The 26737-nt window shown below is 48.2% G+C and overlaps 1 protein-coding gene and 1 long non-coding RNA gene across 4 annotated transcripts in view; one reads left to right on the forward strand and one right to left on the reverse strand.

Annotated features, from left to right (window-relative positions):
* The window catches only part of LOC137370131 (suppressor of cytokine signaling 6), an 80572-nt gene extending 77840 nt beyond the window's left edge, over positions 1 to 2732 (reverse strand). For 2 of the 3 annotated variants that reach the window (XM_068032338.1, XM_068032339.1), the window contains exon 1: positions 2395 to 2732. The gene's annotated coding sequence lies outside the window, so the exon portion shown is untranslated. The other variant, XM_068032340.1, reaches the window with a different exon arrangement.
* Positions 1897 to 26737, forward strand: part of LOC137370133 (uncharacterized) — a 48036-nt gene continuing 23195 nt past the window's right edge. The window contains exon 1 of the long non-coding RNA XR_010975083.1: positions 1897 to 2175. This is a non-coding gene — a long non-coding RNA (uncharacterized lncRNA). The remainder of the gene's footprint in view (positions 2176 to 26737) is intronic.

Consider the following 26737-nt stretch of genomic DNA (forward strand, 5'->3'; position numbering starts at 1 on the left):
GTGAGACCCCATCCAGCACACACACTGCCCACCCCAGTGAGACCCCATCCAGCACACACCCGGCCCACCCCAGTGAGACCCCATCCAGCACACACACTGCCCGCCCCAGTGAGACCCCATCCAGCACACACACTGCCCGCCCCAGTGAGACCCCATCCAGCACACACCCGGCCCACCACAGCGAGACCCCATCCAGCACACTACACTGCCCACCCCAGTGAGACCCCATCCAGCACACACCCGGCCCACCCCAGTGAGACCCCATCCAGCACACACACTGCCCGCCCCAGTGAGACCCCATCCAGCACACACACTGCCCGCCCCAGTGAGACCCCATCCAGCACACACCCGGCCCACCACAGCGAGACCCCATCCAGCACACTACACTGCCCACCCCAGTGAGACCCCATCCAGCACACACACTGCCCACCCCAGTGAGACCCCATCCAGCACACACACTGCCCACCACAGCGAGACCCCATCCAGCACACACACTGCCCACCCCAGTGAGACCCCATCCAGCACACACACTGCCCACCCCAGTGAGACCCCATCCAGCACACACACTGCCCACCCCAGTGAGACCCCATCCAGCACACACACTGCCCACCCCAGTGAGACCCCATCCAGCACACACACTGCCCACCCCAGTGAGACCCCATCCAGCACACACACTGCCCACCACAGCGAGACCCCATCCAGCACACTACACTGCCCACCCCAGTGAGACCCCATCCAGCACACACACTGCCCACCCCAGTGAGACCCCATCCAGCACACACACTGCCCACCACAGCGAGACCCCATCCAGCACACACACTGCCCACCCCAGTGAGACCCCATCCAGCACACACACTGCCCACCCCAGTGAGACCCCATCCAGCACACACACTGCCCACCCCAGTGAGACCCCATCCAGCACACACACTGCCCACCCCAGTGAGACCCCAGCCAGCACACACCCGGCCCACCCCAGTGAGACCCCATCCAGCACACACACTGCCCACCCCAGTGAGACCCCATCCAGCACACACACTGCCCACCCCAGTGAGACCCCATCCAGCACACACACTGCCCACCCCAGTGAGACCCCAGCCAGCACACACCCGGCCCACCACAGTGAGACCCCATCCAGCACACACACTGCCCACCCCAGTGAGACCCCATCCAGCACACACACTGCCCACCCCAGTGAGACCCCAGCCAGCACACACCCGGCCCACCCCAGTGAGACCCCATCCAGCACACACACTGCCCACCCCAGTGAGACCCCATCCAGCACACACACTGCCCACCCCAGTGAGACCCCAGCCAGCACACACCCGGCCCACCCCAGTGAGACCCCATCCAGCACACACACTGCCCACCCCAGTGAGACCCCATCCAGCACACACACTGCCCACCCCAGTGAGACCCCAGCCAGCACACACCCGGCCCACCCCAGTGAGACCCCATCCAGCACACACACTGCCCACCCCAGTGAGACCCCATCCAGCACACACCCGGCCCACCCCAGTGAGACCCCATCCAGCACACACACTGCCCACCCCAGTGAGACCCCATCCAGCACACACACTGCCCACCCCAGTGAGACCCCAGCCAGCACACACCCGGCCCACCCCAGTGAGACCCCATCCAGCACACACACTGCCCACCCCAGTGAGACCCCATCCAGCACACACCCGGCCCACCCCAGTGAGACCCCATCCAGCACACACACTGCCCACCCCAGTGAGACCCCATCCAGCACACACACTGCCCACCCCAGTGAGACCCCAGCCAGCACACACCCGGCCCACCCCAGTGAGACCCCATCCAGCACACACACTGCCCACCCCAGTGAGACCCCATCCAGCACACACACTGCCCACCACAGTGAGGCTTCGTCCACATACACCCGGTCCCGGGTGTGGACAGGCGGCCAGGCCTGGTCTGGCCCATTGAGTTTCCATCCACACACGCCCGGCCCCGGGGTGAGGGGGTTTGGGGCCAGTTTCACAGTTTGTTCTCGGAGCCGAGCGGGCTGCTTCCCTCCCGCCTTGGGCTCGGCGATTGGTGCGGGAGGGGAGAAGCCGCCACGGATGCTGTTCACCGCGGGACCGGGGAGACCGCCTCACGGCAACTCGGCCCGGACCCCAGCCCCAGATTCGGAGAAGCTTCCAAGCCACTGATAAAGTAAGCGGCCCAGTCCCGGACTCACCCCGTGGACTGAAGGATCTGAGTAACCGGGGACCGCGGCCCAAGACCGGCGCTGGATCCGGGTTTCTGCCCGAGGCCTGTTCCACGCATCGCCGCTTAGCTCCGTCCTCCCCCGATCCCGCCAGCAGCCTCGGCCTTTCCCGCACACCCTGGCCCCTCCAATCGTCTCCACACCTGTGCCTCTCCCGTCCTTACCTCGCAGTGTCCGCCCAAGCTTCTCCGCGACCTTCATCCCATCAGCGCCGGGCCCCGGGCTCCATCCCGAGGCGCCGTGTGGGGCGGGAGGGAGACACGAGGACTGAGAGCGGGGGGGGAGGGGGAAACAAACACCGGCCACACGCGGCCCAGCTCCTGGGTCACTGCAGCCGGTCGACCGCGGCCCGGCCGCCCCGCACCCAGCACAGGGCTCGCACCCTCCCTGATACAGATACACTGACCCAACACACGCTCAAGGAGAACTCCCACTAACTGATCCCAGTTACTGATCTCACTCCAGTTACTGATCTCACTCCAGTTACTGATCCCTCTCTAACTGATCCCTGTTCCTGATCTCACTCCAGTTACTGATCCCTCTCGAACTGATCCCTGTTACTGATCTCACTCCAGTTACTGATCCCTCTCTAACTGATCCCTGTTACTGATCTCACTCCAGTTACTGATCCCTCTCGAACTGATCCCTGTTACTGATCTCACTCCAGTTACTGATCCCTCTCGAACTGATCCCTGTTACTGATCCCTCTCTAACTGATCCCTGTTACTGATCTCTCTCCAGTTACTGATCCCTCTCGAACTGATCCCTGTTACTGATCTCACTCCAGTTACTGATCCCTCTCGAACTGATCCCTGTTACTGATCTCACTCCAGTTACTGATCCCTCTCGAACTGATCCCTGTTACTGATCTCACTCCAGTTACTGATCCCTCTCGAACTGATCCCAGTTACTGATCTCTCTCCAGTTACTGATCCCTCTCGAACTGATCCCTGTTACTGATCTCTCTCCAGTTACTGATCCCTCTCGAACTGATCCCAGTTACTGATCTCTCTCCAGTTACTGATCCCTCTCGAACTGATCCCTGTTACTGATCTCTCTCCAGTTACTGATCCCTCTCTAACTGATCCCTGTTACTGATCTCTCTCCAGTTACTGATCCCTCTCGAACTGATCCCTGTTACTGATCTCACTCCAGTTACTGATCCCTCTCGAACTGATCCCAGTTACTGATCTCTCTCCAGTTACTGATCCCTCTCGAACTGATCCCTGTTACTGATCTCTCTCCAGTTACTGATCCCTCTCGAACTGATCCCAGTTACTGATCTCTCTCCAGTTACTGATCCCTCTCGAACTGATCCCTGTTACTGATCTCTCTCCAGTTACTGATCCCTCTCGAACTGATCCCTGTTACTGATCTCACTCCAGTTACTGATCCCTCTCGAACTGATCCCTGTTACTGATCTCACTCCAGTTACTGATCCCTCTCGAACTGATCCCTGTTACTGATCTCACTCCAGTTACTGATCCCTCTCGAACTGATCCCTGTTACTGATCTCACTCCAGTTACTGATCCCTCTCGACTGATCCCTGTTACTGATCCCTCTCGAACTGATCCCTGTTACTGATCTCACTCCAGTTACTGATCCCTCTCGACTGATCCCTGTTACTGATCTCACTCCAGTTACTGATCCCTCTCCCTGTTACTGATCCCTCTCCAGTTACTGATCCCTCTCGACTGATCCCTGTTACTGATCTCACTCCAGTTACTGATCCCTCTCCCTGTTACTGATCTCTCTCCAGTTACTGATCCCTCTCGACTGATCCCTGTTCCTGATCTCACTCCAGTTACTGATCCCTCTCCCTGTTACTGATCTCACTCCAGTTACTGATCCCTCTCGAACTGATCCCTGTTACTGATCTCACTCCAGTTACTGATCCCTCTCTAACTGATCCCTGTTACTGATCTCACTCCAGTTACTGATCCCTCTCTAACTGATCCCTGTTACTGATCTCTCACCAGTTACTGATCCCTCTCTAACTGATCCCTGTTACTGATCTCACTCCAGTTACTGATCCCTCTCTAACTGATCCCTGTTACTGATCTCACTCCAGTTACTGATCCCTCTCTAACTGATCCCTGTTACTGATCCCTCTCTAACTGATCCCTGTTACTGATCTCTCTCCAGTTACTGATCCCTCTCTAACTGATCCCTGTTACTGATCTCACTCCAGTTACTGATCCCTCTCTAACTGATCCCTGTTACTGATTTCTCTCCAGATACTGATCCCTCTCTAACTGATCCCTGTTACTGATCCCTCTCTAACTGATCCCTGTTACTGATCTCACTCCAGTTACTGATCCCTCTCTAACTGATCCCTGTTACTGATCTCACTCCAGTTACTGATCCCTCTCTAACTGATCCCTGTTACTGATCTCTCTCCAGTTACTGATCCCTCTCTAACTGATCCCTGTTACTGATCTCACTCCAGTTACTGATCCCTCTCTAACTGATCCCTGTTACTGATCTCACTCCAGTTACTGATCCCTCTCTAACTGATCCCTGTTACTGATCCCTCTCTAACTGATCCCTGTTACTGATCTCTCTCCAGTTACTGATCCCTCTCTAACTGATCCCTGTTACTGATCTCACTCCAGTTACTGATCCCTCTCTAACTGATCCCTGTTACTGATCTCTCTCCAGATACTGATCCCTCTCTAACTGATCCCTGTTACTGATCCCTCTCTAACTGATCCCTGTTACTGATCTCACTCCAGTTACTGATCCCTCTCTAACTGATCCCTGTTACTGATCTCACTCCAGTTACTGATCCCTCTCTAACTGATCCCTGTTACTGATCTCTCTCCAGTTACTGATCCCTCTCTAACTGATCCCTGTTACTGATCTCTCTCCAGATACTGATCCCTCTCTAACTGATCCCTGTTACTGATCCCTCTCTAACTGATCCCTGTTACTGATCTCACTCCAGTTACTGATCCCTCTCTAACTGATCCCTGTTACTGATCTCACTCCAGTTACTGATCCCTCTCTAACTGATCCCTGTTACTGATCTCTCTCCAGTTACTGATCCCTCTCTAACTGATCCCTGTTACTGATCTCACTCCAGTTACTGATCCCTCTCTAACTGATCCCTGTTACTGATCTCGCTCCAGTTACTGATCCCTCTCTAACTGATCCCTGTTACTGATCTCTCTCTAACTGATCCCAGTTACTGATCTCTCTCCAGTTACTGATCCCTCTCTAACTGATCCCTGTTACTGATCTCTCTCTAACTGATCCCTGTTACTGATCTCGCTCCAGTTACTGATCCCTCTCTAACTGATCCCTGTTACTGATCTCTCTCTAACTGATCCCAGTTACTGATCTCTCTCCAGTTACTGATCCCTCTCGAACTGATCCCTGTTACTGATCTCTCTCTAACTGATCCCAGTTACTGATCTCTCTCCAGTTACTGATCCCTCTCTAACTGATCCCTGTTACTGATCTCACTCCAGTTACTGATCCCTCTCTAACTGATCCCTGTTACTGATCTCTCTCCAGTTACTGATCCCTCTCTAACTGATCCCTGTTACTGATCTCACTCCAGTTACTGATCCCTCTCTAACTGATCCCTGTTACTGATCTCGCTCCAGTTACTGATCCCTCTCTAACTGATCCCTGTTACTGATCTCTCTCTAACTGATCCCAGTTACTGATCTCTCTCCAGTTACTGATCCCTCTCTAACTGATCCCTGTTACTGATCTCTCTCTAACTGATCCCTGTTACTGATCTCGCTCCAGTTACTGATCCCTCTCTAACTGATCCCTGTTACTGATCTCTCTCTAACTGATCCCAGTTACTGATCTCTCTCCAGTTACTGATCCCTCTCTAACTGATCCCTGTTACTGATCTCTCTCTAACTGATCCCTGTTACTGATCTCGCTCCAGTTACTGATCCCTCTCTAACTGATCCCTGTTACTGATCTCTCTCTAACTGATCCCAGTTACTGATCTCTCTCCAGTTACTGATCCCTCTCGAACTGATCCCTGTTACTGATCTCTCTCTAACTGATCCCAGTTACTGATCTCTCTCCAGTTACTGATCCCTCTCTAACTGATCCCTGTTACTGATCTCTCTCCAGTTACTGATCCCTCTCGAACTGATCCCTGTTACTGATCTCTCTCTAACTGATCCCAGTTACTGATCTCTCTCCTGTTACTGATCTCTCTCTAACTGATCCCAGTTACTGATCTCTCTCCTGTTACTGATCTCTCTCTAACTGATCCCAGTTACTGATCTCTCTCCAGTTACTGATCCCTTTCTAACTGATCCATGTTACTGATCTCTCTCCAGTTACTGATCCCTCTCTAACTGTTCCCTGTTACTGATCTCTCTCCAGTTACTGATCCCTCTCTAACTGATCCCTGTTACTGATCTCACTCCAGTTACTGATCCCTCTCTAACTGATCCCTGTTGCTGATCTCACTCCAGTTACTGATCCCTCTCTAACTGATCCCTGTTACTGATCTCACTCCAGTTACTGATCCCTCTCTAACTGATCCCTGTTACTGATCCCTCTCTAACTAATCCCTGTTACTGATCCCTCTCCAGTTACTGATCCCTCTCTAACTGATCCCTGTTACTGATCCCACTCCAGTTACTGATCCCTCTCGAACTGATCCCTGTTACTGATCTCTCTCCAGTTACTGATCCCTCTCTAACTGATCCCTGTTACTGATCTCTCTCCAGTTACTGATCCCTCTCAAACTGATCCCTGTTACTGATCTCACTCCAGTTACTGATCCCTCTCTAACTGATCCCTGTTACTGATCTCACTCCAGTTACTGATCCCTCTCTAACTGATCCCTGTTACTGATCTCACTCCAGTTACGGATCCCTCTCCCTGTTACTGATCTCACTCCAGTTACTGATCCCTCTCCCTGTTACTGATCTCACTCCAGTTACGGATCCCTCTCCCTGTTACTGATCTCTCTCCAGTTACTGATCCCTCTCAAACTGATCCCTGTTACTGATCTCACTCCAGTTACTGATCCCTCTCTAACTGATCCCTGTTACTGATCTCACTCCAGTTACGGATCCCTCTCCCTGTTACTGATCTCACTCCAGTTACTGATCCCTCTCCCTGTTACTGATCTCACTCCAGTTACGGATCCCTCTCCCTGTTACTGATCTCTCTCCAGTTACTGATCCCTCTCAAACTGATCCCTGTTACTGATCTCACTCCAGTTACTGATCCCTCTCCCTGTTACTGATCTCACTCCAGTTACGGATCCCTCTCCCTGTTACTGATCTCTCTCCAGTTACTGATCCCTCTCAAACTGATCCCTGTTACTGATCTCACTCCAGTTACTGATCCCTCTCTAACTGATCCCTGTTACTGATCACTCTCCAGTTACGGATCCCTCTCTAACTGATCCCAGTTACTGATCTCACTCCAGTTACTGATCCCTCTCCCTGTTACTGATCTCTCTCCAGTTACTGATCCCTCTCAAACTGATCCCTGTTACTGATCTCACTCCAGTTACTGATCCCTCTCTAACTGATCCCTGTTACTGATCACTCTCCAGTTACGGATCCCTCTCTAACTGATCCCAGTTACTGATCTCACTCCAGTTACCGATCCCTCTCCCTGTTACTGATCTCACTCCAGTTACTGATCCCTCTCCCTGTTACTGATCTCTCTCCAGTTACTGATCCCTCTCTAACTGATCCCTGTTACTGATCTCACTCCAGTTACCGATCCCTCTCCCTGTTACTGATCTCACTCCAGTTACTGATCCCTCTCCCTGTTACTGATCTCTCTTCAGTTACTGATCCCTCTCTAACTGATCCCTGTTACTGATCTCACCACAGTAACTGATCCCTCTCCCTGTTACTGATCTCTCTTCAGTTACTGATCCCTCTCTAACTGATCCCTGTTACTGATCTCACCACAGTAACTGATCCCTCTCCCTGTTACTGATCTCACTCCAGTTACTGATCCCTCTCCCTGTTACTGATCTCTCTTCAGTTACTGATCCCTCTCTAACTGATCCCTGTTACCGATCCCACTCCAGTTACTGATCCCTCTCCCTGTTACTGATATCTCTCCAGTTACTGATCCCTCTCTAACTGATCCCAGTTACTGATCTCACTCCAGTTACTGATCCCTCTCCCTGTTACTGATATCTCTCCAGTTACTGATCCCTCTCTAACTGATCCCTGTTACTGATCTCACTCCAGTTACTGATCCCTCTCCCTGTTACTGATCTCTCTCCAATTACTGATCCCTCTCTAACTGATCCCTGTTACTGATTTCACTCCAGTTACTGATCCCTCCCTTACTGATCCCTGTTACTGATCTCTCTCCAGTTACTGATCCCTCTCTAATAGATCCCTGTTACTGATCTCTCTCCAATTACTGATCCCTCTCTAACTGATCCCTGTTACTGATTTCACTCCAGTTACTGATCCCTCCCTTACTGATCCCTGTTACTGATCTCTCTCCAGTTACTGATCCCTCTCTAATAGATCCCTGTTACTGATTTCACTCCAGTTACTGATCTCTCTCCAATTACTGATCCCTCTCTAACTGATCCCTGTTACTGATTTCACTCCAGTTACTGATCCCTCCCTTACTGATCCCTGTTACTGATCTCTCTCCAGTTACTGATCCCTCTCTAATAGATCCCTGTTACTGATTTCACTCCAGTTACTGATCCCTCTCTAACTGATCCCTGTTACTGATTTCACTCCAGTTACTGATCCCTCTCTAACTGATCCCTGTTACCGATCTCACACCAGTTACTGATCCCTCTCTAACTGATCCCTGTTACTGATTTCACTCCAGGTACAGATCCCTCTCCAACTGATCCCTGTTACCTATCTCACTCCAGTTACTGATCCCTTTCTAAGTGATCCCTGTTACTGATCTGACTCCAGTTACTGATCCCTCTCTAACTGATCCCTGTTACCGATCTCACACCAGTTACTGATCCCTCTCCCTGTTACTGATCTCACTCCAGGTACAGATCCCTCTCTAACTGATCCCTGTTACCTATCTCACTCCAGTTACTGATCCCTCTCCCTGTTACTGATCTCACTTCAGTTACTGATCCCTCTCTAACTGATCCCTGTTACCTATCTCACTCCAGTTACTGATCCCTTTCTAAGTGATCCCTGTTACTGATCTCACTCCAGTTACTGATCCCTCTCGAACTGATCCCTGTTACTGATCTCACTCCAGTTACTGATCCCTCTCCCTGTTACTGATCTCACTCCAGTTACTGATCCCTCTCGAACTGATCCCTGTTACTGATCTCACTCCAGTTACTGATCCCTCTCGAACTGATCCCTGTTACTGATCTCACTCCAGTTACTGATCCCTCTCCCTGTTACTGATCTCACTCCAGTTACTGATCCCTCTCGAACTGATCCCTGTTACTGATCTCACTCCAGTTACTGATCCCTCTCGAACTGATCCCTGTTACTGATCTCACTCCAGTTACTGATCCCTCTCCCTGTTACTGATCTCACTCCAGTTACTGATCCCTGTCCCTGTTACTGATCTCTCTCCAGTTACTGATCCCTCTCCCTGTTTCTGATCTCACTCCAGTTACTGATCCCTGTCCCTGTTACTGATCTCTCTCCAGTTACTGATCCCTCTCTAACTGATCCCTGTTACTGATCTCACTCCAGTTACTGATTCCTCTCCCTGTTTCTGATCTCACTCCAGTTACTGATCCCTGTCCCTGTTACTGATCTCTCTCCAGTTACTGATCCCTCTCTAACTGATCCCAGTTACTGATCTCACTCCAGTTACTGATCCCTCTCTAACAGAACCCTGTTACTGATCTCAGTCCGGTTACTGATCCCTCTCTAACTGATCCCTCTTACTGATCTCACTCCAGTTACTGATCCCTCTCTAACTGATCCCTATTACTGATCTCAGTCTGGTTACTGATCCCTCTCTAACTGATCCCTCTTACTGATCTCACTCCAGTTACTGATCCCTCTCTAACTGATCCCTGTTACTGATCTCACTCCAGTTACTGATCCCTCTCTAACTGATCCCTGTTACTGATCTCACTCCAGTTACTGATCCCTCTCTAACTGATCCCTCTTACTGATCTCACTCCAGTTACTGATCCCTCTCTAACTGATCCCTGTTACTGATCTCACTCCAGTTACTGATCCCTCTCTAACTGATCCCTGTTACTGATCTCACTCCAGTTACTGATCCCTCTCTAACTGATCCCTCTTACTGATCTCACTCCAGTTACTGATCCCTCTCTAACTGATCCCTATTACTGATCTCAGTCTGGTTACTGATCCCTCTCTAACTGATCCCTCTTACTGATCTCACTCCAGTTACTGATCCCTCTCTAACTGATCCCTGTTACTGATCTCAGTCCAGTTACTGATCCCTCTCTAACTGATCCCTGTTACTGATCTCACTCCAGTTACTGATCCCTCTCTAACTGATCCCTCTTACCGATCTCTCTCCATTTATTGATCCCTCTCTAACTGATCCCTGTTACTGAACTCTCTCCATTTATTGATCCCTCTCCCTATTACTGATCTCAGTCTGGTTACTGATCCCTCTCTAACTGATCCCTCTTACTGATCTCACTCCAGTTACTGATCCCTCTCTAACTGATCCCTGTTACTGATCTCAGTCCAGTTACTGATCCCTCTCTAACTGATCCCTGTTACTGATCTCACTCCAGTTACTGATCCCTCTCTAACTGATCCCTCTTACCGATCTCTCTCCATTTATTGATCCCTCTCTAACTGATCCCTGTTGCTGATCTCACTCCAGTTACTGATCCCTCTCTAACTGATCCCTGTTACTGATCTCACTCCAGTTACTGATCCCTCTCTAACTGATCCCTCTTACCGATCTCTCTCCATTTATTGATCCCTCTCTAACTGATCCCTGTTGCTGATCTCACTCCAGTTACTGATCCCTCTCGAACTGATCCCTGTTACTGATCTCACTCCAGTTACTGATCCCTCTCTAACTGATCCCTGTTACTGATCCCTCTCTAACTGGTCCCTGTTACTGATCTCTCTCCAGTTACTGATCCCTCTCTAACTGATCCCTGTTACTGATCTCAGTCCAGTTACTGATCCCTCTCTAACTGATCCCTCTTACTGATCTCACTCCAGTTACTGATCCCTCTCTAACTGATCCCTGTTACTGATCTCAGTCCAGTTACTGATCCCTCTCTAACTGATCCCTGTTACTGATCTCACTCCAGTTACTGATCCCACTCTAACTGATCCCTGTTACTGAACTCTCTCCATTTATTGATCCCTCTCCCTATTACTGATCTCAGTCTGGTTACTGATCCCTCTCTAACTGATCCCTCTTACTGATCTCACTCCAGTTACTGATCCCTCTCTAACTGATCCCTGTTACTGATCTCAGTCCAGTTACTGATCCCTCTCTAACTGATCCCTGTTACTGATCTCACTCCAGTTACTGATCCCTCTCTAACTGATCCCTGTTACTGATCTCACTCCAGTTACTGATCCCTCTCGAACTGATCCCTGTTACTGATCTCTCTCCATTTATTGATCCCTCTCTAACTGATCCCAGTTACTGATCTCTCTCCTGTTACTGATCCCTCTCGAACTGATCCCTGTTACTGATCTCTCTCCAGTTACTGATCCCTCTCTAACTGATCCCTGTTACTGATCCCTCTCTAACTGGTCCCTGTTACTGATCTCTCTCCAGTTACTGATCCCTCTCGAACTGATCCCTGTTACTGATCTCTCTCCAGTTACTGATCCCTCTCTAACTGATCCCTGTTACTGATCTCTCTCCAGTTACTGATCCCTCTCTAACTGGTCCCTGTTACTGATCTCTCTCCAGTTACTGATCCCTCTCGAACTGATCCCTGTTACTGATCTCTCTCCAGTTACTGATCCCTCTCTAACTGATCCCAGTTACTGATCTCACTCCAGTTACTGATCCCTCTCTAACTGATCCCAGTTACTGATCTCTCTCCAGTTACTGATCTCTCTCGAACTGATCCCTGTTACTGATCTCTCTCCAGTTACTGATCCCTCTCTAACTGATCCCTGTTACTGATCTCACTCCAGTTACTGATCCCTCTCTAACTGATCCCAGTTACTGATCTCTCTCCAGTTACTGATCCCTCTCTAACTGATCCCTGTTACTGATCTCACTCCAGTTACTGATCCCTCTCTAACTGATCCCAGTTACTGATCTCACTCCAGTTACTGATCCCTCTCTAACTGATCCCTGTTACTGATCTCACTCCAGTTACTGATCCCTCTCTAACTGATCCCAGTTACTGATCTCTCTCCAGTTACTGATCTCTCTCGAACTGATCCCTGTTACTGATCTCTCTCCAGTTACTGATCCCTCTCTAACTGATCCCTGTTACTGATCTCACTCCAGTTACTGATCCCTCTCTAACTGATCCCAGTTACTGATCTCACTCCAGTTACTGATCCCTCTCTAACTGATCCCTGTTACTGATCTCACTCCAGTTACTGATCCCTCTCTAACAGATCCCAGTTACTGATCTCACTCCAGTTACTGATCCCTCTCTAACTGATCCCTGTTACTGATCTCACTCCAGTTACTGATCCCTCTCTAACAGATCCCAGTTACTGATCTCACTCCAGTTACTGATCCCTCTCTAACTGATCCCTGTTACTGATCTCTCTCCAGTTACTGATCCCTCTCTAACTGATCCCTGTTACTGATCCCTCTCTAACTGATCCCTGTTACTGATCTCACTCCAGTTACTGATCCCTCTCTAACTGATCCCTGTTACTGATCTCACTCCAGTTACTGATCCCTCTCTAACTGATCCCTGTTACTGATCTCTCTCCAGTTACTGATCCCTCTCTAACTGATCCCTGTTACTGATCTCACTCCAGTTACTGATCCCTCTCTAACTGATCCCTGTTACTGATCTCGCTCCAGTTACTGATCCCTCTCTAACTGATCCCTGTTACTGATCTCTCTCTAACTGATCCCAGTTACTGATCTCTCTCCAGTTACTGATCCCTCTCTAACTGATCCCAGTTACTGATCTCTCTCCAGTTACTGATCCCTCTCTAACTGATCCCTGTTACTGATCTCACTCCAGTTACTGATCCCCCTCTAACTGATCCCAGTTACTGATCTCTCTCCAGTTACTGATCCCTCTCTAACTGATCCCTGTTACTGATCTCTCTCCAGTTACTGATCCCTCTCTAACTGTTCCCTGTTACTGATCTCTCTCCAGTTACTGATCCCTCTCTAACTGATCCCTGTTGCTGATCTCACTCCAATTACTGATCCCTCTCTAACTGATCCCTGTTACTGATCCCTCTCTAACTAATCCCTGTTACTGATCCCTCTCCAGTTACTGATCCCTCTCTAACTGATCCCTGTTACTGATCTCACTCCAGTTACTGATCCCTCTCTAACTCATCCCAGTTACTGATCTCTCTCCAGTTACTGATCCCTCTCTAACTGATCCCTGTTACTGATCTCACTCCAGTTACTGATCCCCCTCTAACTGATCCCAGTTACTGATCTCTCTCCAGTTACTGATCCCTCTCTAACTGATCCCTGTTACTGATCTCTCTCCAGTTACTGATCCCTCTCTAACTGTTCCCTGTTACTGATCTCTCTCCAGTTACTGATCCCTCTCTAACTGATCCCTGTTGCTGATCTCACTCCAATTACTGATCCCTCTCTAACTGATCCCTGTTACTGATCCCTCTCTAACTAATCCCTGTTACTGATCCCTCTCCAGTTACTGATCCCTCTCTAACTGATCCCTGTTGCTGATCTCACTCCAATTACTGATCCCTCTCTAACTGATCCCTGTTACTGATCCCTCTCTAACTAATCCCTGTTACTGATCTCTCTCCAGTTACTGATCCCTCTCTAACTGATCCCTGTTGCTGATCTCACTCCAATTACTGATCCCTCTCTAACTGATCCCTGTTACTGATCCCTCTCTAACTAATCCCTGTTACTGATCCCTCTCCAGTTACTGATCCCTCTCGAACTGATCCCTGTTACTGATCTCTCTCCAGTTACTGATCCCTCTCTAACTGATCCCTGTTACTGATCTCTCTCCAGTTACTGATCCCTCTCTAACTGATCCCTGTTACTGATCTCTCTCCAGTTACTGATCCCTCTCAAACTGATCCCTGTTACCGATCTCACTCCAGTTACTGATCCCTCTCTAACTGATCCCTGTTACTGATCTCTCTCCAGTTACTGATCCCTCTCTAACTGATCCCTGTTACTGATCTCTCTCCAGTTACTGAACCCTCTCTAACTGATCCCTGTTACTGATCTCACTCCAGTTACGGATCCCTCTCTAACTGATCCCTGTTACTGATCTCACTCCAGTTACGGATCCCTCTCTAACTGATCCCTGTTACTGATCTCTCTCCAGTTACTGATCCCTCTCTAACTGATCCCTGTTACTGATCTCTCTCCAGTTACTGAACCCTCTCTAACTGATCCCTGTTACTGATCTCACTCCAGTTACTGATCCCTCTCCCTGTTACTGATCTCTCTCCAGTTACTGATCCCTCTCTAACTGATCCCTGTTACTGATCTCACTCCAGTTACCGATCCCACTCCAGTTACTGATCCCTCTCCCTGTTACTGATCTCTCTCCAGTTACTGATCCCTCTCTAACTGATCCCTGTTACTGATCTCACTCCAGTTACTGATCCCTCTCCCTGTTACTGATCTCTCTCCAGTTACTGATCCCTCTCTAACTGATCCCTGTTACTGATCTCACTCCAGTTACCGATCCCACTCCAGTTACTGATCCCTCTCCCTGTTACTGATCTCACTCCAGTTACTGATCCCTCTCCCTGTTACTGATCTCTCTCCAGTTACTGATCCCTCTCGACTGATCCCTGTTACTGATCTCACTCCAGTTACTGATCCCTCTCGAACTGATCCCTGTTACTGATCTCACTCCAGTTACTGATCCCTCTCGAACTGATCCCTGTTACTGATCCCTCTCGAACTGATCCCTGTTACTGATCTCACTCCAGTTACTGATCCCTCTCCCTGTTACTGATCTCTCTCCAGTTACTGATCCCTCTCGACTGATCCCTGTTACTGATCTCACTCCAGTTACTGATCCCTCTCCCTGTTACTGATCTCTCTCCAGTTACTGATCCCTCTCGACTGATCCCTGTTCCTGATCTCACTCCAGTTACTGATCCCTCTCTAACTGATCCCTGTTACTGATCTCACTCCAGTTACTGATCCCTCTCTAACTGATCCCTGTTACTGATCTCACTCCAGTTACTGATCCCTCTCTAACTGATCCCTGTTACTGATCTCACTCCAGTTACTGATCCCTCTCTAACTGATCCCTGTTACTGATCTCACTCCAGTTACTGATCCCTCTCTAACTGATCCCTGTTACTGATCTCACTCCAGTTACTGATCCCTCTCTAACTGATCCCTGTTACTGATCTCACTCCAGTTACTGATCCCTCTCTAACTGATCCCTGTTACTGATCTCACTCCAGTTACTGATCCCTCTCTAACTGATCCCTGTTACTGATCTCACTCCAGTTACTGATCCCTCTCTAACTGATCCCTGTTACTGATCCCTCTCTAACTGATCCCTGTTACTGATCTCTCTCCAGTTACTGATCCCTCTCTAACTGATCCCTGTTACTGATCTCACTCCAGTTACTGATCCCTCTCTAACTGATCCCTGTTACTGATCTCTCTCCAGATACTGATCCCTCTCTAACTGATCCCTGTTACTGATCCCTCTCTAACTGATCCCTGTTACTGATCTCACTCCAGTTACTGATCCCTCTCTAACTGATCCCTGTTACTGATCTCACTCCAGTTACTGATCCCTCTCTAATTGATCCCTGTTACTGATCTCTCTCCAGTTACTGATCCCTCTCTAACTGATCCCTGTTACTGATCTCACTCCAGTTACTGATCCCTCTCTAACTGATCCCTGTTACTGATCTCACTCCAGTTACTGATCCCTCTCTAACTGATCCCTGTTACTGATCTCGCTCCAGTTACTGATCCCTCTCTAACTGATCCCTGTTACTGATCTCTCTCTAACTGATCCCAGTTACTGATCTCTCTCCAGTTACTGATCCCTCTCTAACTGATCCCAGTTACTGATCTCACTCCAGTTACTGATCCCTCTCTAACTGATCCCTGTTACTGATCTCTCTCTAACTGATCCCAGTTACTGATCTCTCTCCAGTTACTGATCCCTCTCTAACTGATCCCAGTTACTGATCTCACTCCAGTTACTGATCCCTCTCTAACTGATCCCAGTTACTGATCTCACTCCAGTTACTGATCCCTCTCGAACTGATCCCAGTTACTGATCTCACTCCAGTTACTGATCCCTCTCTAACTGATCCCTGTTACTGATCTCTCTCTAACTGATCCCAGTTACTGATCTCTCTCCAGTTACTGATCCCTCTCTAACTGATCCCAGTTACTGATCTCACTCCAGTTACTGATCCCTCTCTAACTGATCCCTGTTACTGATCTCTCTCTAACTGATCCCAGTTACTGATCTCTCTCCAGTTACTGATCCCTCTCTAACTGATCCCAGTTACTGATCTCACTCCAGTTACTGATCCCTCTCTAACTGATCCCAGTTACTGATCTCACTCCAGTTACTGATCCCTCTCTAACTGATCCCAGTTACTGATCTCACTCCAGTTACTGATCCCTCTCTAACTGATCCCAGTTACTGATCTCTCTCCAGTTACTGATCCCTCTCTAACTGATCCCAGTTACTGATCTCACTCCAGTTACTGATCCCTCTCTAACTGATCCCAGTTACTGATCTCTCTCCAGTTACTGATCCCTCTCTAACTGATCCCAGTTACTGATCTCACTCCAGTTACTGATCCCTCTCTAACTGATCCCAGTTACTGATCTCACTCCAGTTACTGATCCCTCTCTAACTGATCCCTGTTACTGATCTCTCTCCAGTTACTGATCCCTCTCGAACTGATCCCAGTTACTGATCTCACTCCAGTTACTGATCCCTCTCTAACTGATCCCTGTTACTGATCTCTCTCCAGTTACTGATCCCTCTCTAACTGATCCATGTTACTGATCTCTCTCCAGTTACTGATCCCTCTCTAACTGTTCCCTGTTACTGATCTCTCTCCAGTTACTGATCCCTCTCTAACTGATCCCTGTTGCTGATCTCACTCCAGTTACTGATCCCTCTCTAACTGATCCCTGTTACTGATCTCACTCCAGTTACTGATCCCTCTCTAACTGATCCCTGTTACTGATCCCTCTCTAACTAATCCCTGTTACTGATCCCTCTCCAGTTACTGATCCCTCTCTAACTGATCCCTGTTACTGATCTCACTCCAGTTACTGATCCCTCTCTAACTCATCCCAGTTACTGATCCCTCTCGAACTGATCCCTGTTACTGATCTCTCTCCAGTTACTGATCCCTCTCTAACTGATCCCTGTTACTGATCTCTCTCCAGTTACTGATCCCTCTCAAACTGATCCCTGTTACTGATCTCACTCCAGTTACTGATCCCTCTCTAACTGATCCCTGTTACTGATCTCTCTCCAGTTACTGATCCCTCTCTAACTGATCCCTGTTACTGATCTCTCTCCAGTTACTGAACCCTCTCTAACTGATCCCTGTTACTGATCTCACTCCAGTTACGGATCCCTCTCCCTGTTACTGATCTCACTCCAGTTACGGATCCCTCTCCCTGTTACTGATCTCACTCCAGTTACGGATCCCTCTCCCTGTTACTGATCTCACTCCAGTTACTGATCCCTCTCTAACTGATCCCTGTTACTGATCTCTCTCCAGTTACTGATCCCTCTCAAACTGATCCCTGTTACTGATCTCACTCCAGTTACTGATCCCTCTCCCTGTTACTGATCTCACTCCAGTTACGGATCCCTCTCCCTGTTACTGATCTCTCTCCAGTTACTGATCCCTCTCAAACTGATCCCTGTTACTGATATCTCTCCAGTTACTGATCCCTCTCTAACTGATCCCAGTTACTGATCTCACTCCAGTTACTGATCCCTCTCCCTGTTACTGATCTCTCTCCAATTACTGATCCCTCTCTAACTGATCCCTGTTACTGATCTCACTCCAGTTACTGATCCCTCTCCCTGTTACTGATCTCTCTCCAGTTACTGATCCCTCTCTAACTGATCCCTGTTACTGATCTCACTCCAGTTACTGATCCCTCTCCCTGTTACTGATCTCTCTCCAATTACTGATCCCTCTCTAACTGATCCCTGTTACTGATTTCACTCCAGTTACTGATCCCTCCTTTACTGATCCCTGTTACTGATCTCTCTCCAGTTACTGATCCCTCTCTAATAGATCCCTGTTACTGATTTCACTCCAGTTACTGATCCCTCTCTAACTGATCCCTGTTACTGATTTCACTCCAGTTACTGATCCCTCTCTAACTGATCCCTGTTACCGATCTCACTCCAGTTACTGATCCCTCTCTAATTGATCACTGTTACTGATCTCTCTCCAGTTACTGATCCCTCTCTAACTGATCCCTGTTACCGATCTCACACCAGTTACTGATCCCTCTCCCTGTTACTGATCTCACTCCAGTTACTGATCCCTCTCTAATTGATCACTGTTACTGATCTCTCTCCAGTTACTGATCCCTCTCTAACTGATCCCTGTTACCGATCTCACACCAGTTACTGATCCCTCTCCCTGTTACTGATCTCACTCCAGTTACTGATCCCTCTCTAACTGATCCCTGTTACCGATCTCACACCAGTTACTGATCCCTCTCCCTGTTACTGATCTCACTCCAGGTACAGATCCCTCTCTAACTGATCCCTGTTACCTATCTCACTCCAGTTACTGATCCCTCTCCCTGTTACTGATCTCACTTCAGTTACTGATCCCTCTCTAACTGATCCCTGTTACTGATCTCACTCCAGTTACTGATCCCTCTCTACCTGATCCCTTCAACTGATCTCACTCCAGTTACTGATCCCTCTCCCAGTTACTGATCTGTCTCCACTTACTGATCCCTCTCTAACTGATCCCAGTTATTGATCCCTCTCCCTGTTACTGATCTCACTCCAGTTACGGATCCCTCTCCCTGTTACTGATCTCACTCCAGTTACTGATCCCTCTCTACCTGATCCCTTCAACTGATCTCACTCCAGTTACTGATCCCTGTCCCTGTTACTGATCTCTCTCCAGTTACTGATCCCTCTCTAACTGATCCCAGTTACTGATCTCACTCCAGTTACTGATCCCTCTCTAACAGAACCCTGTTACTGATCTCAGTCCGGTTACTGATCCCTCTCTAACTGATCCCTGTTACTGATCTCAGTCCAGTTACTGATCCCTCTCTAACTGATCCCAGTTACTGATCTCTCTCCAGTTACTGATCCCTCTCTAACTGATCCCTGTTACTGATCTCTCTCCAGTTACTGATCCCTCTCTAACTGATCCCTGTTACTGATCTCTCTCCAGTTACTGATCCCTCTCTAACTGATCCCAGTTACTGATCTCTCTCCTGTTACTGATCCCTCTCTAACTGATCCCTGTTACTGATCTCTCTCCAGTTACTGATCCCTCTCTAACTGATCCCTGTTACTGATCTCACTCCAGTTACTGATCCCTCTCGAACTGATCCCTGTTACTGATCTCTCTCCAGTTACTGATCCCTCTCGAACTGATCCCTGTTACTGATCTCACTCCAGTTACTGATCCCTCTCGAACTGATCCCTGTTACTGATCTCACTCCAGTTACTGATCCCTCTCTAACTGATCCCTGTTACTGATCCCTCTCTAACTGGTCCCAGTTACTGATCTCTCTCCAGTTACTGATCCCTCTCGAACTGATCCCTGTTACTGATCCCTCTCTAACTGATCCCTGTTACTGATCCCTCTCTAACTGGTCCCAGTTACTGATCTCACTCCAGTTACTGATCCCTCTCTAACTGATCCCTGTTACTGATCCCTCTCTAACTGATCCCTGTTACTGATCCCTCTCTAACTGGTCCCAGTTACTGATCTCACTCCAGTTACTGATCCCTCTCTAACTGATCCCAGTTACTGATCTCTCTCCAGTTACTGATCCCTCTCTAACTGATCCCTGTTACTGATCCCTCTCTAACTGATCCCTGTTACTGATCCCTCTCTAACTGGTCCCAGTTACTGATCTCACTCCAGTTACTGATCCCTCTCTAACTGATCCCTGTTACTGATCCCTCTCTAACTGATCCCTGTTACTGATCCCTCTCTAACTGGTCCCAGTTACTGATCTCACTCCAGTTACTGATCCCTCTCTAACTGATCCCAGTTACTGATCTCTCTCCAGTTACTGATCCCTCTCTAACTGATCCCTGTTACTGATCTCACTCCAGTTACTGATCCCTCTCTAACTGATCCCTGTTACTGATCTCTCTCCAGTTACTGATCTCTCTCGAACTGATCCCTGTTACTGATCTCTCTCCAGTTACTGATCCCTCTCTAACTGATCCCTGTTACTGATCTCACTCCAGTTACTGATCCCTCTCTAACTGATCCCTGTTACTGATCTCAGTCCAGTTACTGATCCCTCTCTAACAGATCCCAGTTACTGATCTCACTCCAGTTACTGATCCCTCTCTAACTGATCCCTGTTACTGATCTCTCTCCAGTTACTGATCCCTCTCTAACTGATCCCTGTTACTGATCCCTCTCTAACTGATCCCTGTTACTGATCTCACTCCAGTTACTGATCCCTCTCTAACTGATCCCAGTTACTGATCTCACTCCAGTTACTGATCCCTCTCTAACTGATCCCTGTTACTGATCTCTCTCCAGTTACTGATCCCTCTCTAACTGATCCCTGTTACTGATCCCTCTCTAACTGATCCCTGTTACTGATCTCACTCCAGTTACTGATCCCTCTCTAACTGATCCCTGTTACTGATCTCACTCCAGTTACTGATCCCTCTCTAACTGATCCCTGTTACTGATCTCTCTCCAGTTACTGATCCCTCTCTAACTGATCCCTGTTACTGATCTCACTCCAGTTACTGATCCCTCTCTAACTGATCCCTGTTACTGATCTCGCTCCAGTTACTGATCCCTCTCTAACTGATCCCTGTTACTGATCTCTCTCTAACTGATCCCAGTTACTGATCTCTCTCCAGTTACTGATCCCTCTCTAACTGATCCCAGTTACTGATCTCTCTCCAGTTACTGATCCCTCTCTAACTGATCCCTGTTACTGATCTCACTCCAGTTACTGATCCCTCTCTAACTGATCCCAGTTACTGATCTCTCTCCAGTTACTGATCCCTCTCTAACTGATCCCAGTTACTGATCTCTCTCCAGTTACTGATCCCTCTCTAACTGATCCCTGTTACTGATCTCACTCCAGTTACTGATCCCCCTCTAACTGATCCCAGTTACTGATCTCTCTCCAGTTACTGATCCCTCTCTAACTGATCCCTGTTACTGATCTCTCTCCAGTTACTGATCCCTCTCTAACTGTTCCCTGTTACTGATCTCTCTCCAGTTACTGATCCCTCTCTAACTGATCCCTGTTGCTGATCTCACTCCAGTTACTGATCCCTCTCTAACTGATCCCTGTTACTGATCTCACTCCAGTTACAGATCCCTCTCTAACTGATCCCTGTTACTGATCCCTCTCTAACTAATCCCTGTTACTGATCCCTCTCCAGTTACTGATCCCTCTCTAACTGATCCCTGTTACTGATCTCACTCCAGTTACTGATCCCTCTCTAACTCATCCCAGTTACTGATCCCACTCCAGTTACTGATCCCTCTCGAACTGATCCCTGTTACTGATCTCTCTCCAGTTACTGATCCCTCTCAAACTGATCCCTGTTACCGATCCCACTCCAGTTACTGATCCCTCTCGAACTGATCCCTGTTACTGATCTCTCTCCAGTTACTGATCCCTCTCAAACTGATCCCTGTTACCGATCTCACTCCAGTTACTGATCCCTCTCTAACTGATCCCTGTTACTGATCTCTCTCCAGTTACTGAACCCTCTCTAACTGATCCCTGTTACTGATCTCACTCCAGTTACGGATCCCTCTCCCTGTTACTGATCTCACTCCAGTTACGGATCCCTCTCTAACTGATCCCTGTTACTGATCTCACTCCAGGTACTGATCCCTCTCCCTGTTACTGATCTCACTCCAGTTACTGATCCCTCTCCCTGTTACTGATCTCTCTCCAGTTACTGATCCCTCTCTAACTGATCCCAGTTACTGATCTCACTCCAGTTACTGATCCCTCTCCCTGTTACTGATCTCACTCCAGTTACTGATCCCTCTCTAACTGATCCCAGTTACTGATCTCACTCCAGTTACTGATCCCTCTCCCTGTTACTGATCCCTCTCTAACTGATCCCAGTTACTGATCTCACTCCAGTTACTGATCCCTCTCCCTGTTACTGATCTCACTCCAGTTACTGATCCCTCTCTAACTGATCCCAGTTACTGATCTCACTCCAGTTACTGATCCCTCTCCCTGTTACTGATCTCACTCCAGTTACTGATCCCTCTCCCTGTTACTGATCCCTCTCTAACTGATCCCAGTTACTGATCTCACTCCAGTTACTGATCCCTCTCCCTGTTACTGATCTCACTCCAGTTACTGATCCCTCTCTAACTGATCCCTGTTACTGATCTCTCTCCAGTTACTGATCCCTCTCTAACTGATCCCAGTTACTGATCTCACTCCAGTTACTGATCCCTCTCCCTGTTACTGATCTCACTCCAGTTACTGATCCCTCTCTAACTGATCCCTGTTACTGATCTCTCTCCAGTTACTGATCCCTCTCTAACTGATCCCAGTTACTGATCTCACTCCAGTTACTGATCCCTCTCTAACTGATCCCTGTTACTGATCTCTCTCCAGTTACTGATCCCTCTCTAACTGATCCCAGTTACTGATCTCACTCCAGTTACTGATCCCTCTCCCTGTTACTGATCTCTCTCCAGTTACTGATCCCTCTCTAACTGATCCCAGTTACTGATCTCACTCCAGTTACTGATCCCTCTCTAACAGAACCCTGTTACTGATCTCAGTCCGGTTACTGATCCCTCTCTAACTGATCCCTCTTACTGATCTCACTCCAGTTACTGATCCCTCTCTAACTGATCCCTGTTACTGATCTCAGTCTGGTTACTGATCCCTCTCTAACTGATCCCTCTTACTGATCTCACTCCAGTTACTGATCCCTCTCTAACTGATCCCTGTTACTGATCTCAGTCCAGTTACTGATCCCTCTCTAACTGATCCCTGTTACTGATCTCACTCCAGTTACTGATCCCTCTCTAACTGATCCCTGTTACTGATCTCAGTCCAGTTACTGATCCCTCTCTAACTGATCCCTGTTACTGATCTCTCTCCATTTATTGATCCCTCTCCCTGTTACTGATCTCAGTCCGGTTACTGATCCCTCTCTAACTGATCCCTCTTACTGATCTCTCTCCATTTATTGATCCCTCTCTAACTGATCCCAGTTACTGATCTCTCTCCTGTTACTGATCCCTCTCTAACTGATCCCTGTTGCTGATCTCACTCCAGTTACTGATCCCTCTCTAACTGATCCCAGTTACTGATCTCACTCCAGTTACTGATCCCTCTCCCTGTTACTGATCCCTCTCTAACTGATCCCAGTTACTGATCTCACTCCAGTTACTGATCCCTCTCTAACTGATCCCTGTTACTGATCTCTCTCCAGTTACTGATCCCTCTCTAACTGATCCCAGTTACTGATCTCACTCCAGTTACTGATCCCTCTCCCTGTTACTGATCCCTCTCTAACTGATCCCAGTTACTGATCTCACTCCAGTTACTGATCCCTCTCTAACTGATCCCAGTTACTGATCTCACTCCAGTTACTGATCCCTCTCCCTGTTACTGATCCCTCTCTAACTGATCCCAGTTACTGATCTCACTCCAGTTACTGATCCCTCTCTAACTGATCCCTGTTACTGATCTCTCTCCAGTTACTGATCCCTCTCTAACTGATCCCAGTTACTGATCTCACTCCAGTTACTGATCCCTCTCCCTGTTACTGATCCCTCTCTAACTGATCCCAGTTACTGATCTCACTCCAGTTACTGATCCCTCTCTAACTGATCCCAGTTACTGATCTCACTCCAGTTACTGATCCCTCTCCCTGTTACTGATCCCTCTCTAACTGATCCCAGTTACTGATCTCACTCCAGTTACTGATCCCTCTCTAACAGAACCCTGTTACTGATCTCAGTCCGGTTACTGATCCCTCTCTAACTGATCCCTCTTACTGATCTCACTCCAGTTACTGATCCCTCTCTAACTGATCCCTGTTACTGATCTCACTCCAGTTACTGATCCCTCTCTAACTGATCCCTGTTACTGATCTCAGTCCAGTTACTGATCCCTCTCTAACTGATCCCTGTTACTGATCTCAGTCCGGTTACTGATCCCTCTCTAACTGATCCCTCTTACTGATCTCTCTCCATTTATTGATCCCTCTCTAACTGATCCCTGTTACTGATCTCACTCCAGTTCCTGATCCCTCTCTTACTGATCCCTGTTACTGATCTCACTCCAGTTACTGATCCCTCTCTAACTGATCCCTGTTACCGATCTCTATCCAGTTCCTGATCCCTCTTTAACTGATCCCTGTTACTGATCTCACTCCAGTTACTGATCCCTCTCTAACTGATCCCAGTTACTGATCTCTCTCCTGTTACTGATCCCTCTCTAACTGATCCCAGTTACTGATCTCTCTCCTGTTACTGATCCCTCTCTAACTGATCCCAGTTACTGATCTCTCTCCTGTTACTGATCCCTCTCTAACTGATCCCTGTTACTGATCTCACTCCAGTTACTGATCCCTCTCTAACTGATCCCTGCTACTGATCTCACTCCAGTTGCTGATCCCTCTCTAACTGATCCCAGTTACTGATCTCTCTCCTGTTACTGATCCCTCTCTAACTGATCCCTGTTACTGATCTCACTCCAGTTACTGATCCCTCTCTAACTGATCCCAGTTACTGATCTCTCTCCAGTTACTGATCCCTCTCTAACTGATCCCTGTTTCTGATCTCACTCCAGCTACTAATCCCTCTCCCAGTTACTGATCCCTCTCCCTGTTACTTAACTTTCTCCCTGTTACTGATTCCTCTCTAACAGATCCTGGTTACTGATCTCTCTCCCTGTTACTGATCTCTCTCCCTGTTACTGATCTCTCTCCTGTTACTGATCCCTCTCTAACTGATCCCAGTTACTGATCTCTCTCCTGTTACTGATCCCTCTCTAACTGATCCCAGTTACTGATCTCTCTCCTGTTACTGATCCCTCTCTAACTGATCCCAGTTACTGATCTCTCTCCTGTTACTGATCCCTCTCTAACTGATCCCTGTTACTGATCTCACTCCAGTTACTGATCCCTCTCTAACTGATCCCAGTTACTGATCTCTCTCCTGTTACTGATCCCTCTCTAACTGATCCCTGTTACTGATCTCACTCCAGTTACTGATCCCTCTCTAACTGATCCCAGTTACTGATCTCTCTCCAGTTACTGATCCCTCTCTAACTGATCCCTGTTTCTGATCTCACTCCAGTTACTGATCCCTCTCCCAGTTACTGATCCCTCTCCCTGTTACTTAACTTTCTCCCTGTTACTGATTCCTCTCTAACAGATCCTGGTTACTGATCTCTCTCCCTGTTACTGATCTCTCTCCCTGTTACTGATCACTCTCCCTGTTACTGATCACTCTCCCTGTTACTGATCACTCTCCCTGTTACTGATCTCTCTCCCTGTTACTGATCACTCTCCCTGTTACTGATCACTCTCCCTGTTACTGATCTCTCTCCTGCTATTGTTCTCTGTCTCAGTTACTCATCTCTTTAACAGTTACTGATCTCATAGAATCATACAAACATTATGGCACATAAGGAGGCCATTTGGCCCATCGCATTCATGCCAGATCTCTATAGAGCAATCCAGTGAGTCTTTTTCCCCTGCTTTATCCTCATCCCTCTGCAAGTTTATTTCCCTGACATGCCTATCCAATTTCCCTTTTGAATCATTCATCTTCTCCTCTTTCCCCCACCCTCATGGGCAGCAAGTTCCAGGTAATTACTACACACCAAATAAACTGCCAATATAACACTTCTCTTCAAGAAAGAAGGGAGATGTAAAGTGGGAAACTAGAGGCCAGTTAGCCTACATCTGTCATTGGGAAAATGCTGGAACCCATTATTAAAGAGGTAGTAGCAGGAAATCACAACACAAAGTCATCTTGGTTTTGTGAAAGGGAAATTGTGTTTGATAAATTTATTAAGAGTGCTTTGAGGATGTAAAAAGAGGGTGGACAAAGGAGAATCTGTAGATGAAGTGCATTTGGATTTCCAAAATGCATTCGATAAGGTGCCACATAAAAGGTTACTACACAAGATAAGAGCTCATGGTCTTGGGGGTAATATGTTAGCATGGATAGAGGATTGGCTAACTAACAGGAAACAGAGAGTCAGGATAA

Source organism: Heterodontus francisci, chromosome 5, assembly GCF_036365525.1.
Source record: "Heterodontus francisci isolate sHetFra1 chromosome 5, sHetFra1.hap1, whole genome shotgun sequence".
Classification (NCBI taxonomy): domain Eukaryota; kingdom Metazoa; phylum Chordata; class Chondrichthyes; order Heterodontiformes; family Heterodontidae; genus Heterodontus; species Heterodontus francisci.